The sequence below is a fragment of the Nothobranchius furzeri genome, chromosome 6 (genome assembly GCF_043380555.1).
Source record: "Nothobranchius furzeri strain GRZ-AD chromosome 6, NfurGRZ-RIMD1, whole genome shotgun sequence".
NCBI lineage: Eukaryota > Metazoa > Chordata > Actinopteri > Cyprinodontiformes > Nothobranchiidae > Nothobranchius > Nothobranchius furzeri.
In genome coordinates, this window is record NC_091746.1 from 24698503 (window position 1) to 24710510 (window position 12008).

The window sequence follows — 12008 nt, forward strand, 5'->3', positions numbered from 1 at the left end:
ACACCCAAGGTCACTTTACAGAAAACACGTAATAAAATACAATAAAACAATAATAAAACCCAAACAAGAAAAAACAAAGAGAGAAACAGTTCAATAAAATCAGAGGTTGTAGGCAGATTTAAACATGTGTGTTTTGAGTTTTGTTTTGAAAATGGTAAAACTGTCGATGTTCCTGATGTCTGGGGGAAGTGAGTTCCAGAGACGAGGAGCAGAGCGGCTGAAAGCTCTGCTCCCCATGGTAGCGAGACGGGCAGAAGGAACCACAAGATGGATGGAAGAAGAAGATCTGAGTGAACGGGATGGGGTGTGAATACTTATAAGGTCTGAGATATATGGAGGAGAGAGGTTGTGGATTGCTTTGAAGGTATGGAGGAGAATTTTGAAGATGGACCTGAATTTAACTGGGAGCCAGTGAAGCTGCTGGAGAACCGGGGTGATGTGGTGAAAGGAAGGGGTTCTGGTGATAATACGGGCTGCTGAAATTATCAATAAGATGTGATATTCCACATAAATATGAATTATCAATCTGATCGGTCTTTGAATATTTAATTTATTGTGAACTAAGGTGCAGAGTTACTCAGTGTAAAGTTTTAGTTTTCCAGCTGACACTCCAAAGTGACCAATTCAGAACCAGCCTCTTTTGAAACATCTCTTTGACACACTGTCAAACCTGTTTGCATGCTGCAAGCTGACACAGCTACGACTCCTTAAGAGTCCATCCTTCTTCGACGAAACCAACCTTCATGCCTGTTGTGACCTGGAGAGTACTCGAGACCCGTCTAGTGGTGCTGCGGTTATTCTGCGAACTTCGGTGCCGTGGGGTCCACCAGACTTCCTGACATTCCGGATCTACAACAGGGGTCGCCATCAGGGTTCGTAGACACAACAAGATTGCCTCTGATGTTGTTTAATTAATAATCAGCTCTAGTTTATAGCAGACCAAATTCTTTTACACCCAGAACTCACAATTTCTTCCAGATACAAAGGTTCTGATATGAATCTACTTTACATCATCATCATACATCACCATTCCATCACATATCATTATTCATAGCTTGTCATGTATTATAATTAGTCTAGAAAATAAAGTTTATTCTTAATTATATACTTGACTCTGTCTGAATTAATACAAAGTGTGTTTATGGTCCCTGAATAAGAAAAGAATACTAAATTCTTCTGGTTAAACATTCAAAGATCAGCTTAATATTCTATATTTATATAGAATCATCGCATCTTATTGGTCATAATTTAACCCTCCAATCTCATTACACTACACACTTCATATTAACTCAGACAGGGTCAAGAATATAGTTTTTAAAAAATGAATTTAATTCTATATTTCTAAACTAATGATGACACAGAACAAATGATGGTGAATGATGGTTGGACAAGGTAACAGACAATGAATGAAAGTTATGTAGCAAAACCTTATTAAGTGTCTTGAGAAATTTGTGATGTCTGGGTTGTAAAATCAGCCTGACTGTACGGTGTGAAACTCGTTCCATCCGCGAGCCACATCACCAAGCGGAAAATGAATGCGTCAAGCATAAACCAAGCTTTAGCCTCTTTGCAACGCTTGCAAGCGGCATCAGGCACAACAACTCATCAGACGTGGAACGTCTTACTAGCACACCCTGGTAGCATCTTATGGTCAGTAATAGTTGAATTCAAAGGGAACTGCGACCTTTGAGATTCCAGGAGCCAATCCATCCGATGACATCACCAACCTGGCTGCCTTTCCTCCGGACCACCTTGAACTTCCAACACGGGTATCGTAGATCTGCACACTGGCGTCGGATGGCTTTTTATGAATAATTGATAGCTTGTTAAACAACTCGCAGTGTTTATGGTTCATGCGGCTTGTCTCTGCGGTGAGCCAATATTCTCCCAAACTGAACGGGGCAGCATTGAGCTCTACAGCATGCATCCAACACTACACCATAGTAGAAGTAAAAATTACTCTTTACAACATGGCAGTCCAGCATTTTTAACAGCGTCCTCGACTTTTCCGACAGTGCGAGCTATTTCTCTCCAAGAATTATTAACAACATGTTGATCACGGTGATCTCTGAGAGCTGAATCATACAAATGTCTGTATTTACGAACCTCTGCCATACTAGTTCTTGCCGGTCCGCCATGTTTTTCCGCGTCCAACAGTCTGTGTGGTTAGAAAATTTCCTAGGTGCGCGTTGCGGAAATTTTGGGCCGTGCGGAGACGCGGTGGAGGGGCGTGGTTGTTAAAATGACGCAAAACGATGCAACTTTTCCGCGCGGAGCCGTGCGGACCTCGCGGACGCGTCAAGCATAAACCAACCTTAAGAGGATGGTCCCTTGTGCTTTGATATTCAGTCGGTTCAGGAAGTGAACACTAATTTATAAACTGTTGTTTATTAATTTAGACAAATCTGAATTTTACTAGTTTAAAGGGCGTTAGCTAAATTTCTTAGACATCCCTCCTTCACTCAGACACTTAGAGAGATTATATCTTCATGTGAAGTAAATGTTAAACATTCATAATAATATTATTAATGTGTGAATATACTGATGAATTTACATTAACTTCAACAACTATTAATCTAGTGTAATTTAGGTGAGTTTAGTTAGGTTTTTGGTCATTTTGATTAAATACTTGGCACTTTGGTACACTGCATGTTCACATGTCCCTTTGCTAACGAGGTTTTAGCTAAACGAAGTGCAGATAAGCTAATTAACCCAAAGCCTCACTTAGCAAATGTTATATTTATTTATGAACAGTTAATGTTTGAAACATACATTATCAGTGAGCTATTATTTAATTAAACATTTTTAATTGTTTTTTTGTTCAAAAGCGCGCGTTAATACAAATATAATAAAACAAGTATTACAAAACTATGTGCATGAGTTTAAAAGTAGTTAATTACTCAAGTTATTTAATTTCCAAGCCTTTCAGCTTCAGACCCACAAAAAAATCAATCATCAGATCATGTGACCCCAGATATCTCTCATTAGCTTAAAAAGTTAAATAATCAGTGCATAAAAAATACCCTTCAGTTCATGTTTACTTATAGCCTTCAATGTCACCTTAGATTAGTTTTTGTTGCAATTATGCTACAAATAGAGCTTCAGCAACTGTAATTAAATCTTATTTAGATTTCTGGACTCATCTTAAGACCCTCTGTATAGATGTTGGTGACCCGCAGTGGGGTCCTGACCCCAACTTTAGGAACTACTGGTTTAAATGGTTTCCTTCACCCAGCACCGTTAATCCACTTTCACACCGAGGTGGTCCAGTGGCACGGGGTCGATCCGGCTTCGCACAGACCGCTGTTCCTGTGGACGTCTCCAGATATCTGCTCCCACAAGAGCCCCACATGGTCAGAAAAATGACATTTGCTAAAAATATATCTGAAAAATAACATGAACCATCAAACACCGCCAACTTCTATCCTCGACAATAATAATAAAACTAAAACTGCAACAATAATGTGACACAGGTTTAAACATGAAATTAAGGGATGTGCTCCTGGCTGAAACACGCCTCACTTCCTGTCTGGCTCATGTCCTTTCTGTAACGCCATGAGAAATCGCATGCAGCGCCCGGAAAAAATGGACTACGTGCAAAAACCTTGTGGAGCTCCGGATCTGCACCACGGCAGCTGTGATGACCGGATTTAAGGTTTTATCCATGCAGAAGCCGTACTGAAACCGGACCTCATCTGTTCCGTCTTTGGTGTGAAAAGCCTTTAGTCTGCACCATAACTCGTGTTGTTAAGATTAGCAGAGCACACGGACCTTCTAAAGCCAGAAAACAAATGTTTATCTAGCAGACGGTGACAAAATAATCATTTATTCATTTTTTTTACTCCTCATAATTAAACAGCCAAAGGTGTAAAAGTCCTGGATGTTTTTAAATTGGTCGTTTTGAGAACTTTTTTATTCCAAAGATAATTACAGAAACAAATTCTGTTTTAATGTAATACCAAGATTCTCATTTTAAGTAATGAATTCCAGATTTACTGTTAATTACAAGGTGGATTTGTTTAATTAGTACAGGACGAACTGTAGATGGTCTACAGAAGAGGAATGTTCTGTGCTGTAGAGTCAAAGTGACTTATGGCAGACAAACGAGCCCACTGATTATAAAACGCAGACTCCTGCTTGCATCTCTTGGCCTCCCCGCTATTATATGTTCATTAGCAGCTTCTGGCTAATTAATGAGGGGGGGGGCTGGTTTACCTGGACAACCCGGGTGAGGGATTCTGAAGTGCGACCCGGACGAGCACGTTGCCCTTGAGGACAGCCGGGGAACGCAGGGCAGAATGGATTGCCACATTCGCCGCCATAAATTCACAGCTTCCTGACTATCTCGTTCATCATATGCACACCACCCTCCTCTACATCAGGAATGCACCTCCCACACCGCTCCCGCCTCCCTTAGACTGCACCGTAGTAAATAAGGTTCGCAGACAGAGATAGGGAGCGAAGTGAAAACATTAGATAAGTGTATCAGTGAAATAACCATATGACAATGCTCAGCCCTCTATTTCCCCTTGGAACGCATGAATTCAGACAGACTGTGGAGACGGCGCTGCAACAGTCCTCTCCATTCCTACAAATGTTCCATTTTCATATCTTCCTCTCAGCTGGTCACTAGTTCTCCAGTTTCCTCGGGTCTTTGTAGATATGGCGTCTCAGAAGCAGCACTAGGTGGTGGAATAAATCACACGTCTGAGGCTTGGTGCAGCTCCAGCACGGTGGCACAAACAAGGTGTGTTGTGTTGGTGCAGAAGCAGCGGCGTCGCTTGAGAATATGGAACAAAATCACAGACGGATATCACTTTTATTCCGTTGCTTACTCTGACGGAAACATTCTCCGCTGCTCATATTAAATTTTTATTTGGCTTAAATAAAACAACTGAACTACAACTCTTCTTCCATGAGATGAAATACTACATTTCAGACTCATTTATTTAATATCGATGTTAGGTTAATATATTTAACCTTTTATCTCCCTGATTAGGGCTTCTCTAAGGTTTAAACGTGTGACGTATGAAGTCAGTCTGACTATATCAGTGTTCCTCACAGTTCATCATTTGTTTGCTTATCTCTGAATCAATCATAATTAGTCTTGCAGCTTGCCAACCTGGCTGGCCTGAAAGCAATGATGTTCTGGAGCAGAGCCTGTATTTCTACTGCCCTCAAGTGTTCATCAAGGGAACAAAAGGTACCAAAGCCATAAAAAAAAACTAGATCACTGTTCTGGGGTCTGCAGCAACTGATGCAACTCTTTTCTCTAATAACGGATGTAATAAATGCACCAAGACGCCCGCATCAACTCTCAAAGTGTTCTTGATGTCATGAATTGGCAGCTTTGAATTGTTTTGCTTGAGCTTCGTCACCATCAGGGTGAGGAAGCTCGCTGAGGAACAAGATAATTTCACACCACCTTCCTTTACCAGCCTGAGACAGAAGAAGAAGAAGAAGAAGAAGAAGAAGAAGAAGAAGAAGAAGAAGAAGAAGAAGAAGAAGAAGAAGAAGAAGAAGAAGAAGAAGAAGAAGAAGAAGAAGAAGAAGAAGAAGAAGAAGAAGAAGAAGAAGAAGAAGAAGAAGAAGAAGAAGAAGGTATCATTTCTATAGCGCCTCTCAAGATAAAAATCACGGAGCTTCACAAAAACAAAAAAATGTAAAAATATAAAAAAGAATTTAGAAAATGTTTTAAAATATATTAAAAATGAGCAAAAATAGGCAATTGTGATTAAACAAAATGTTAAGAAAGAGAGAGAGTGAATAGGAAAGAGGGAAATCAGTGGATCCTGAGGAAGGTGGAATAGTGGGGAGAGCAGAATAAAGAGAGAGTGGTGAAGAAGGTCATACAAAAGCCAGCTTGAACAAGTGAGTCTTCAGCTGCTTTTTAAAGGAGACCACTGTGTGATCGCCACGTATCATATTCTGTCTCATTGCGGGGTCTGGGGGTTTTACCTGAGAATGGGCGAAGCTTGATGGGAAAGTGTGTTAAAGTCATAATTTCTTATTTCTTACAATGTGTTCAGTAATGACCTTTTGAACTTCAGGTGGATGCAGGTCGCTCTCCCTAACAGGTAGATTTTGCCTCAGAATGGTGGGACGCCTTGGCACAGGTCTAGGGCTGCAACAAACGATTATTTGGATAATCGATTAATCGGACGGGGTCTCGACACGATTAATCGATTAATCGGATTACATGTGGAAATTTTTAAAAACTGCTAGGGAAACGTTATTTCTCTCCTTCCTTCACTTTATTTAACACAACATTATTAGAAAACAGTTCAATAGCAGAAAAACAACATGCCATCACCTAAATTGTCTTATAAGGTGTATAGACAGAGACCCTAAGCTACATCTATCTGTGACCTAAAATGCTTGGTCCAAGTTAAACAGCTTAAGGGCAATTCTCATCTGTTTTGTTTGATCTCATCTGTTGACATTTATTTTAAATGTAATTAAACATAGGCTGTGAATTAATCAAAATTGATCACCATTTCCAAAAATGACTGAAAAAATACCAAATAAAACAAAAGTAAATGAATGTCATCCTCCTTGCGATGATGCCCTGGGCAACTGCCATAAAGTCACATCAAGAAATGCTGCTGATCATTCCAATGATCCCAAATAGACTCACATTATGCCACATGAAAGCAACTGAACCCAAAAATATACTAACCAGTATATAACTGCACTCTCACACAACACGCCTGCAGCAACAGTTAGGACTCCTCCCTCCCTTTTAAAAGCGTTTTTGCTTCCGAGGACATTGTGGTTGTAAAACCACATGCTAGTAGTCTGGCCCTGGTGTGATCAACCAGTTTCTGCGGGAATGTGACGGCGGAACCAGGGCCAGATTAACACTTTGTTGTACCCTGGGCAACAATATTCAAGGGCTCCATCATCACGACCCAAGGATCACCATAATGTGGTCACATACAGAATATTTTACTGTAATATGCAGTAAATATACTCAATACTTGAATGCCAGACAACACGTAACCCGCCCAGAGTAACCTTTGACCCACCTCGCGTGGACTGACCAATGAGGAGAGGGTCTTAACTTGAGACCCTCTCTTCATTGGTCAGTCTGCATGAGACTGACTCTCAACTGACGTTCAAAGTCATTGGCAGCGAAGCGTCTCTGTGCAGCGCAAAAGCCCGGGTGGACAGTTTGTTTAATGTAGGGTGACCATATTTCCATTTCCAAACAAGAGGACAGGGGATCTGTGCCGATGACGTCACTCTATGGCAACGCCACACAAACCATGTTGGGACCCATTTTTTGTAAGAACTAAATTAATATCAGATTCTGCCAATTAAAGGGCTCTAAAACAATTCATATGTAAATATTTTGCATATTTAATGCAAAATCTCATTTTTATGCTTTAGTGCTGCAACAAGGTTTTATTAATAAGAAACTACCTTTTGTTTTACTACAGCATCGGTAAGCTTCCTGTGCACAGATGATTAAGGATGCTTGTTTCAGCTGTGAGATTAGACGATAGGATCAATGAAAAAATAAGTTGTCACACACTCCATGGAAACTTTCAGAGAATCCACAAATAGTGGCTTTCAAACGGTTTTGTTACTTTTTGCAAGTTTAGAAAAGAAGCAGATGAGACAGCATGTCTGATAATTTAGTTTTTCATTTGATAATATTAGAACATGTCAGTAATGTCTGAGGGGATTTTACTAACACTCCTGGAGAGGGTATGGATTACACAGAGGCTTCTGGGGAGCCCAGTTATGGAGGGGGGGGGGGGGGGGGGGGGGGCATTTTGCCTTGGCGCCCAAAATGTTTTGAAACGGCCCTGGGTGTGTGACTGAGTTTTGAAGGTGATCTGAATTGTATCAGATGTATAAATATGACGTGTGTATAACTTATTGTTTTTTACTGGTAAAAACGTGTCGTGGAGATAAATCTACCTACATTTTACTTTGTTTTCTTGTTTTTATTTAACTATTTTCCTGTCCTGTCTGTCTCTCATCTTCCTGCATCTCCTCATAATTCTCCAGAAAATCTGTTGCCTGGATTCTTACCTTTTCACCTCATCAGTTACTTTTGAGCAGATCAAAAAGATCTCCTGACCGCAAAGCGCAAAGCGCGTTTTCGATGCTGCGTGAGGTGACATCACCACAGCACAGGTGATGAGCTCCGCAGTAGCGTGCTTCAGGCACAAATAAGACAGAAAATAGAGAACATGTGCAGACAAGAACGATCGTGTGCTAATTATAGTTTTTTGGTTGCGCCACTTTGAGAATGGACCGTGCGCTGGAAGCAGCTGCCTGGATCGCTGTGCAACAATGCGGAACCGGTTCGCAGCAGCGCAAGTCTGCAGGCTCTCCCTCGCGCTGATCTGCCGGTACCGGCTCTCTCTCGCGCTGATCTGCCGGTACCGGCTCTCTCTCGCGCTGATCTGCGGCTCTCCCTCGCGCTGATCTGCCGGTACCGGCTCTCTCTCGCGCTGATCTGCCGGTACCGGCTCTCCCTCGCGCTGATCTGCCGGTACCGGCTCTCTCTCGCGCTGATCTGCCGGTACCGGCTCTCTCTCGCGCTGATCTGCGGCTCTCCCTCGCGCTGATCTGCCGGTACCGGCTCTCTCTCGCGCTGATCTGCCGGTACCAGCTCTCCCTCGCGCTGATCTGCCGGTACCGGCTCTCTCTCGCGCTGATCTGCCGGTACCGGCTCTCTCTCGCGCTGATCTGCGGCTCTCCCTCGCGCTGATCTGCGGCTCTCCCTCGCGCTGATCTGCGGCTCTCCCTCGCGCTGATCTGACTTGCTCTGGTCTGTGCGCAACGGCGGGCGGGAGGGGGGGGGGGGGCGCTTTTGGAAGAGTTGTGCGACACAACGAATCGATGACGCAATTCGTTGCCAACGCTTTTAGTAATCGATTTTCATCGAATTTATCGATTCGTTGTTGCAGCCCTACACAGGTCCATCCTGACCAGGATCTAACCAGGAAGGACTTCTGAGCAACTGGGGGTTTGAGGCTTCAGGCGCTTCAAGAGATGTGTCAAGGGATTTTGCTACGTATGCCTCATCAAAGCTTTCTGTTGCAAACGTCTCACTGACCTGGAACATCATGTCTTTCAGCACTTCTTCATAGTCTTTCCCACTTAATTTAGCCAATTTCTTTATCTCATCAAGGTAGGTTTTTGTAACATTGCAACCAACTCTTGCAGAGTAAACGCTAGCCCAGGCTTGAACTAGATACTTGACAGCTGGGTTGCCTTTGAGTACATGTGCGTAAGGCAAAAGAGGAGATAAGGTTTCGATTGCAGCACCATCTTGATACTCAACATTCAGGTTCTTATATAACTCAGAACTAACATCAGTCACACAAACAGGTCTAAAAGAACCGTATCCTTTCAGGAAGCCTATAACCTCTTTGTTAAAATGAAATTAAACCATATACTCTTCACCATTTATCCTTTTAAAGCTCATTCTTAACTGTTTTTAAGGATGTTTATAACTTAAATTATTTATCAAACATGTACTCCTTTTTAAAGCATTACTACTTTAACATATTTATATAAACTTCACGACTTTTATAACTTCAACAATCAACAAATAAACATTGAGCTTTCAATATGTATCCAATTAACTGACTTTCTAAGTCAACAGAACTAAAAGTGGTGCATTTAAGCACTGCATAACAATATTAGTGCTTTTCCATAGTTTTGAAAAGGTTACTTAACTCAACTGAACCAACCATAATGCCAAAACACTTCATAAATAACACTGAAAAGCTGAGCATTAACTCATGCTAGCAGTTTAGCTGGATGCTACTAGCTCTGACATGTTTAGACTCATTGTCAAAACTTACAACATTCATATCTGCACCACAGTGGCGTTACAGTACTTTAAACACAACTATAATAACTCCGACTGGTTTTTTAAACAGGAAAGATGTTAACAGATCCACACAGGTCCACACGACCTGCATCTACTCTCTTCAATCTCCTCCCATCTGGCAGGCGCTACAGATCGCTGTACACAAACACTACCAGACACAAGAACAGCTTCTTTCCCTCTGCCATTACTCTCCTGAATCTGTAGATTCTTTTTACCATTCTTTTATCATACTTTTTAATATTTATAAAGTATGCTTATGGATATGAATGTGTACGTATGTAGAAGAAGAAGTAAGTATCATTTCTATAGCGCCTCTTAAGATAAAAATCACGAGGCGCTTGTGTGTGTGTGTGTGTGTGTGTGTGTGTGTGTGTGTGTGTGTGTACATATATATATATATATCAGAAATCATATATATATATATATATATATATATATATAGAATATATGTGTGTGTGTGTGTGTGTGTGTGTGTGTGTGTGTGTGTGTGTGTGTGTGTGTGTGTGTGTGTATTTATTTGTTTCTATTTTTTACTTTTATTTGCATTTTATTCAAGGTCTGTGCTTTTTTCCTGATAAGAGGCAAGCATTCTCACTTGTTGTATGTTTTAGAGAGCTAACATCTACTGATGCTAAATTCCTTCTAAATGTAAATTTACGCGGCCAATAAATCTGAAGTATGAAAATCTGAATCTGAACAGCAATCTATTAAATGTCTTTCTGATGCTAACGTTCATGTAGCATCTCTTACCGGAGATTGCGGTGAGACAGCTTGCTACGCTGACCTGAGGCAGCTTCTCACGGCCGAATTTTACTCAAGAGTGCAGATCCTAATAAACAGCAGTCCATTAATCACGGGTATGTGAAGATTAACCGTGAATTCAAGCTTTTATTGCTGCTTTCCTTACCAGAATCTTTCAGTTAGCTTAGCAATTGATTCCCGGGCGACGGCTACCAGAGCAGGAAAGCGTGACTGAACTGAAATAGCCATCCCAAAACGTGTACGCCGCCTGCTGGCGGGGTGGGCAACTGCACCTCTAAACCACATATTCTACCATTCTCCCCATTCTCATGTGGGTTGCACTTATTTATTTATTTATTTATTTATTCATAGATCACAATTTACCGTTGTTTACATTTGCAATAACACACATTTAAGAGTTGACAATTAATTTACGAAAATAAAACAGACAGAAAGATAAAAGAAAACAAGAAAAACATACAAACATAACACTTGGGGATCTGCTGCGTCTAGAGATTGAAATTATGAAATGAATTGATAGTCTTGGTTAATTTGTTGTTCTTCTTTTTCAAATTTTCAATGTTGTTCCAGTATTTCATAAGGTCTGTAATTTTGAAATTATAAAAGGAGGGAAAACTTTTCTGAAAAATCATTTTATGTAAATAATATTTAGCTAAAATAATGATCAAATCAATTATATATTTTTCATTGGATGATAGATGAGGGTTAGTAACCATAAGGAGTATTTCAAATTTGCTTAAAAAATATCTTTTGTAGCTTTTTGGAAATATATTTTTGTAGATGGAACCAAAATAATGTTACATGAAAACAATCAACATGTGGGTTGCACTTGCGTAGTATGCTGGATTCCTTATAGGAAACTTTTCTGATTGGCTTAATGAACTGACCTCTATTGGAGAGTTTACTATTAGGTGAAGAGCCTTGAGACGACTCTGGTCGTGATTGGGTGCTATAGAAATGAGCTTGAATTGAATTGAGACAGTTTTGCTTGTGTTAAAAAGTGTCTAATATACAAAAATCACACAATATAAACACGTTGGACCGGATACATGACAGGATACCACAGAACAGCGCTACGCCCTCTGCTGTCCTGGCGGGGAATGGCTTTGAAACACTCCCCAGGAGACGGAGAAGTATGAGGGCAAAACGTCTCCGTCCGTGTGTGCGTGCCTCTCCCTGTTGGAGCTGACGAGGAAAATTTAAATCCAGCTTAAGCGTTTACATGTTTCCATGGCAACGGCATTAGTGTTTTACCACTTTTGAAACCAAAATGTCTCCTCTGGACGTTATTGTTTCATGTTCGGTTCAAACAGGAGAAGCTTTGAGGCTTCAGGACATTATTTCATTATTTGTAAGAAGAAAAGTTGTGTTGCTGCTTGAGAAATCC